The following is a 7,276-nucleotide window of genomic DNA, read 5'->3' as shown; positions in this document are numbered from 1 at the left end:
AATAAATTTGAAATGTAAGTCTTTGGTAAAGTCTAAAGAAGTAACAATAGGTAATGCATGGAGTAAAATTTACTCGATCTTTCCATGCCAGGATTCAACATAATCACAATAATATTGTTCAGGCACCGTTTAATGTCGCGTTATTCAACGTACATGTGTTCAAGCGACGAACGTCTCCGCGCCAGCGCGTAAACAAGTTTTTGCAATGATTTCCACGGCGCCTTTTCCGGCGTAGGGACGTATTATCGCCTAACCTTTGCTATTCAATCAGAATACGAGAATTTTGAATTTGTCCTTGTAACGCCAGACCAGTTCTCGTTCGACCGTCGACAAGTTAGCACACGTTCTCGCGATTCGTATAATCGACTTTGTTTGATTTCTTATTAAATATTCCGGATCTACGTGCGCGATAGTTAATTAACGTTGGAATGCGGTGTAAGTTTCAACGGATGCGGCATGTAAATACGTCTCGAAGCCTATTGGAACCAGTTTACATTCAATTCTAATTACGAGCCTCATCCACGCTCCGAGCAAAGAAACACAACGATACCTATTGGAATCAATTTATATTCAATTCTAATTGCAAACCAGATCTACGTTTCGTCTCGTCGAACGATTCATCAGCAGACCAGACTGAATCTCATCAGCGTGGCGACGACTTCTAATAAACGCCTCCTTCGCAGTTCCCACAAAGCCTTTAATCCTCGACGCGAAGCGCTCGCACGAAAAGGAGCCCACGTTTTTGCGAAGCCCACGATGTGACCGAGCGTGTGGCGACATTTCAGGCTCACGCAATCGTGGGTCCGTTTATGTCGCGAACTGAAAAGCTGCACGCGGTCGGAATTAATGCAAATTGAAATAAGACGAAAAAATTAGTGAATTTCAAGTGGCTTGTGCGAGAGTCTCCGATGGGGATGGCTTCGTTAACCCGATGCAGAAATGCAGAAGTAAGTAAAATTTTATCCGAGTGATAGATAACCAACTTTAGAATTAGTAATTTAGTTTAGTTCGGTACTGTCTCGAAATAAGCAACTCGGTCGGGATCAGCGAGTTGCTTATTTCGAGGCGATACTGTAATAAGTTCAGTAATAAAGGGGCCCTCGAAATTAAGACAGCATTCGCGACGGAACGGGAGGGGGTCAGGTGGCCTAGAAGCTTACCTGTCGATATTTATCACGCGAGCAGTCGCGGCACCCTGGCGTGATCGGGCGTCGCTCCCATTGGCATATCGCCTGAGCGAGAAAGAGAAAGGAAACGGACACGGTGGGAAATCGCCTTAAGGTCGCCGCCACAGAAGGTTCGCGTGGTTTATGCGTCGCGACAGCGCATCGTTTTAACCTCGTAAAGCATTTAAATGGAAAGTTGAGGTAAACGCGCCAATTAAGGTCGCGAGCGGCATGGATCGTGCGTCGGCATCGTTACCTCAAAGGATACCGACTGGAATCCGTTTTACAAGCAAACGGTTTCCCGTCAGCCGTGCCATACGGGTCGGAATATAGATCGCTGCTGATCGACTTGGCAGTGTCGTCGATCGGCCACGATTAACACCGAACCGTGACTGATAAACGATTTTATATTAAACGATCGCTTAAAACGATTTCTTATATACGATCCCGTGATACCGAACACACGTCCAGTTTCACGTGCGTGACAAATTTGCCGAGTAAGATATCGCGAATAGACTTTATAGTATTTATTCTCGTAACTTGGTCGAAATTCATGAATCTTATTCAACTTAATTTTCTCCGACACTCGACATTTAAAATTAATTTTTGCAGTTCTTCGATGGAAAGCCATTTAGTGCCGTCCATATATGGGTGACATGGCGATCAACGTGTTATACGAGATGATCTCGTTTGGGAGCGACTTATCTTTTTATCGATACTCAATCACCTGTACGGACTGAATGCAGCGAATTTCTGCTGACTGTGCAAGGCGTTCCGGTGATCTTGATACTTCCGAGAAAGGGGCGAGTCTTTGTGCAAACACGAATTAAAAATGTAGACTTTTGACTCGAAGCAAATGCGTGCCTCTGGAATATTATTCTGGTTCTTTGGATGCAAAATACTCCGCACATTCACGTTCGATGTCATATCGTTGTTGAATCAGTGCCCACTCGAAAAGTGCGTCATTGCTCGAAAAAGATGATCCAATGTCTGGCCTGTCCATGAATTACTAATTTGTTTTCCATAATGTTTCCCTGACATGAAGCCGAATATTTCTCGCTACTCGTTCTAAAAATAAATGAATCGAACAGTGGAAATACGAACAAATGCATGATCTGCATATTTTAATGAACCACTTCTGCTGTTCCATTCAGACTGGTATTCCTTCGTAAAAATTCCGGAATCCTATCGAAATTTATTTTCTTCGACACCTGGCCTCCGTAATTAATTCTTAAAGTTCCCGAGTGGACAGCACTGTCGCCCATATATGGCTGACGTGGCCATCAACGTGCAAAAAACGATGGCATATTTAGATACGTAGCCATGTAACTGGGGGGGAAATGAAAAATTTAAATGCAATTATTCAACAAAATTGAATCCAAAATAGCCTCAGAGAAAACGAAGATAAATTTAATTCCTTAAGAAAAACACACCCACGATTACGGTTGGCATTTAGTTGCGGACGAACCGTAGTTAAATTTAATTCATTCAAAAAACCACACGCACAATTGCCTCGACCGGGTTTGTAATTGCGCGCTGCGTTTGGATCGTTGAAATTTAATCTAAATTCCGTTCGAGTCACCGTCCACGCGTCGCAGACTTCCTCGACGACTTCCAAACATCGACGACCTCGAGAAATCACGCTTCGCAAACGGCAGTTCCACGAATCGCCGTGCGTGCCGTTCGCCACGCCGCGCGAACGTGTTAAGTGTTAATTCAGCTGAATCAATATACACGGCGCGGAATTTTGAATCAGTTCGGCGAGCCGCGCGTGGGCGCATCCCCGCAGGAAATAGCGGCGCGCGCAGCCTTGGAAACGCGCGCCGGTCGGTGACACAAAGAGACGTCGCGCGGCTCCGCATGATTTATCGTCGATTTCCCGGAGCGATATAGCGCTCGGCGTAGCTACAAGCGTGTCGACCGTGCCCGACCGCGTTGCTTAATCGTTGCTGCTCGCGCGTGCATCAGCGGGACCAGCGCCAGAAACGAACCGCGATAGCCGCGCGCGTTCCGACCGTCTCTTTTAGCGCGAAAAAATACGAGGGGGATTGAACGCGCGTCAGAAGCGACCGGAAGCGCGCGAAGGGAACGAATTTCTTCCGCGAACGACTCCGCGAGACCCCGTTCTGACTCTTTGAGCCACGCGAGTCGAAATTAAAGCAAAACACGAGCTGCGCGGGAATATTATTACTTATCCAGATTCAAAATTATCGCTCCTTCGTGTTCGTAGGGTTTCGCTACGGACCATGGTTTTAAATGTGTGTGGTTTGTTTTAACCATTTATTTACTGTACTCGGTACTGTATTAATTTAAACGCTTCGAATTCGCTATTGTGACTTTCAAGTCCGCTTCTATGAAGTTCGTTTTTTTTTTTTTTTTAAGCTTAGAGACAACTCAGTAAATAATTCAGTGAATAAAGAGTTCGAGGATTCTCCTTTGGTTTCCTCGGGAAATGAAATCGTGTAAAATAGTAACTCTAAAAGAGAATGATCGAAACGCTTCACGTAGATCCACCACGGTTCCTGTTATCCGCGGTTGCGACCAATCGGCAACAGGGGATGATAACCCTTTCGAATCGCGTCTGTCCCATCGATCCAAGCCTGTGTTTCGAGACGGCGATGCGAGGAGGTGGTTTCGTCGCGTCGAACAGGAAGCCAGGCAAATATTTTCGTTGCGTCATCGCGGTGCCGTCGCACTCCGGCTCGCGATCGCGAAAATATTGGCCCATAATCGCGCGCAAACATTGCCTCGGTGCAGGGTACGGAGGGGTCCAGGGAGTCCAGCGAGGGCCACTTCGCGGAGCAGGGAGCGAGCACAATGGCTAAACTAATATTGAAATATTGCCGGCCGATTGGGCCCCGAGGGCATTTTTCAACGTCGCTGCCGAAGCGCGGCCGCTAACAAATGCGCTTGATTTACGATCCAGGGAAAGGCATTGAATGCCGATTGTTAATACGAAATCATTTATTTACGCGGACGCTGCTCGATCGTTGAGTATTCACCTGGCCAGAGGCACCGGGCATGCTCTAAGACAGTGGTTCTTAATCTTATCGAGCTCGGGGATCGCTTAGAAAATCATTTTTAACACGTTTGTATTCAAGATATTGCCTCAGACAGAAAATTGTACAGGAAAATTGTAGATTTTTAGAATTGTAGAATTGTAGATTATGTGTGATTACACATAAAGATTTGTTTAGGAAGTTGCGAATAATAATTAGTAATACGAGTAGTAATTAATAACGAGGATTTACGACGTGTCTTGCATATAATAAAATAAAATTCGCTACAACTACAATAAGATTCACTGCGCCAGAGAGACAGCGGCAAAGTGCCCTATTTCGGCGATTTTTAGAAAAATGAATTTAAAAACCATGACGCCGCTTCGTTAATTTCGTTTTTATTCAACGTGACCACAAGCATTTATTCCTGTAAAATTTAATTAATTTTCCCGACAATTTTGTTGTTCGTTTAAAAATTGTTCAATATTTTTCATCAGGAAACTTTTCTTTACTTACTCGCGAAATGGTGTAATCACGATGATATTCAAAAATAAATGAATAAAACGCTGTTGTTTAATCATAATTAAAATTTACAGAATAAAAAGAGTCGTTTCCTTTTTAATTAATTTTTCTCAAATTCGCCGAAATAGTGCGTTTTGCTCGAATACTCTCCTATTAATAACGTTAACCGCGACGAATTTATTCTTTCCCGGGACTGTAATCTGACCGCAGGGATAAATTAGAAACGGTCGGTACAGAGTCCCGTCCAATGATTGTGAAATATATGGGAACATTTTTTAAAACGGCGACGCGACGCCGACGTTCAGATAAAGTAAAGGCGTTCTTGTTTTCGCTATGTCACGTGCGCGAGAGAGACGGGGCAGATAAAGTCACGATACCGAGGATTCAGGGTGTTTGTGCAATTCGTTGATAAGATTTATCTCGCGGGCGAGGTGTTGACGTTCGCGAGCCATTGATTAAGCGTCGCCTGTCTTAACGCATCGCTGACCAATCGGGGAGATCTGTCTTCTAACAGAAGACTCGTTTGTCTCTATACTCGTGCAAACTTTTATACAGAGGGTTACAGTCAGCTGGAAACAACATGAAATCAAGGGTAACGCTAATATGCGATAAGAGATAAGGGATGAGAACTGAGAAATGAAAACTTCATTTTACGAAGTACCATGTGTGGTAGACTTATGTGGGACGAGGCACAAGACTCCACTCCTCTGGTATGTTTATACTAACTACGTGGAATCTAGAGTCGAAGATAACGTTAATGTGCGCTAGATAAGAGTCAATTTTTCGAGAGTATACAACTTAATGATGTCCCCTTCTAATGGGAACCTCGATTAAGAACTTAAGATTTCCCACTTGCATCGAAGTAGTGTGTTTACATTATCTGCATGCAATCTGAAAGCAAAGACCACGTTAATGTGCACTAGATAAGACATGAATTTTCCAAGAATAGGTACGTTTAAGATCACTTCTGCCTTATACAGATTATTTTCAGTCTCTTGGAAAACGCGATCAAACATAGCCGGTAGAATCGTCTACTCGCGCTTCAAAAAAGCAGTTACGTATAAATAGTATCGAAACCCCATTAGTAACCGTTACGTTTCGAAGTAACTTCACCTCTGAAAAACCAATAAATTTCACGCACTCCAAATAAACTCGGGACACGAGATACTCCAAATTACTCGTCACGGTTCGCGTTAATTCGAACGAATCGTTTCGCGACCCGCTTTGTCCATTTCTGGGCATGCGCGTTCGTATTCGATGGTGTCTCTTCTCGAGGAAGACGAACGCGAAAGAGCGGGTCTCTTCGAGGAGGTCCCGCGGACAAAAGGAGCCGTGACAAAACGCAGCCTCGTGCGTCATACGGAGTTACAAACTTTGCGCGATGCTAATCCCCGATTTGAATCCGATTTTGGCAGGAACCGGTCGACCGGCGACCGACGCAAAAAGCTGGTAGCGTGATTGAAGACGAGCGCTGAGCGTACAGAGGTGGAGAGCGGCCAGAGGTATGCGTGAACGGGAAGCGTTCCTCTGTCGGAATGTTAAAAATATGACCAATTACGCGCTACATATATGGCGTACAGCGACGCCGAAAAATCGGGCGCCGTTTTTGTCGTACAGGTGTACCGCGGTACCAAACGAAGGCCTTTACGCTTCGTTTCGAGATCATCCCCGACGGTACAAAATACGCGCAACTGCTCCTCTGTGAACGGACAATTAAACCGCATCGATCTTGTTCGAGACGTGATCGCCGGCTCATTAAAGCCTCTGAGCGGTTTTGCTGACAGTTTCACCTGGGTCTTTGAAGCGCTCACACGGTTTAAGTTGCCATCATTGCATCGCGGCAAAGATGTAATACTGCGAAATACAGTAGGTTACAGTATAAACCGAACTAGAGCTTAGAACTCTGTAATTCAAAATATTCAAGCACCGTAGAGCATAATACATCGAGTAATAGCATAATGTATCGAGATACAACGTAATAATACCCGTTGAAACATAGTATAATGCGGATTAAAATAGCAAAATGTAGCTTAAAACTGCGATGTACAGAATATTCAGGCATCATAGAGCATAATACATGGTATAATTGCCGATTGGACGGATTTTTTTGCAAAAATTGCGCTTTTCAATGAACTTTAAGAGATAAAATTCAAACCAAAATAATTGAATTCGTCTTTTGCGACATTTTTTAATTTCTCTGAAAAGAAACATAAATTTTTAAAATGTCGTCACTTAATTTTTCTTCGAAAGAAACTTCGACTTTTTCCTCATTTTATGACACAAGTCCCATCGTGGGCCGAATTGTTTTCATAATTTTTTGTTTAATTGAAAATAAATTTTTTTCACAATTTTTGGTAGAACTATAGCTATTTGAAGAAAAAACATCGTTTCCTTTTTTTAAAATTCATAACTGTTTTTTGGTCCACTACGCAAATCTGCAAAAATTCATGAAAGGGTATTCAGCAGGGTACTATGATATAAAAATATTTCAACCGAATTAAAAATGGTCGGTTCGAAAAATGGTCAAAATGGAGTGTCTCGCGTACAGTTTATGGCATTCGCGATCCCACAGTAAATCGTAGGTCAAAG

Source organism: Hylaeus volcanicus, chromosome 6 (genome assembly GCF_026283585.1).
Source record: "Hylaeus volcanicus isolate JK05 chromosome 6, UHH_iyHylVolc1.0_haploid, whole genome shotgun sequence".
NCBI lineage: Eukaryota > Metazoa > Arthropoda > Insecta > Hymenoptera > Colletidae > Hylaeus > Hylaeus volcanicus.
This window is presented reverse-complemented; position numbering follows the sequence as displayed.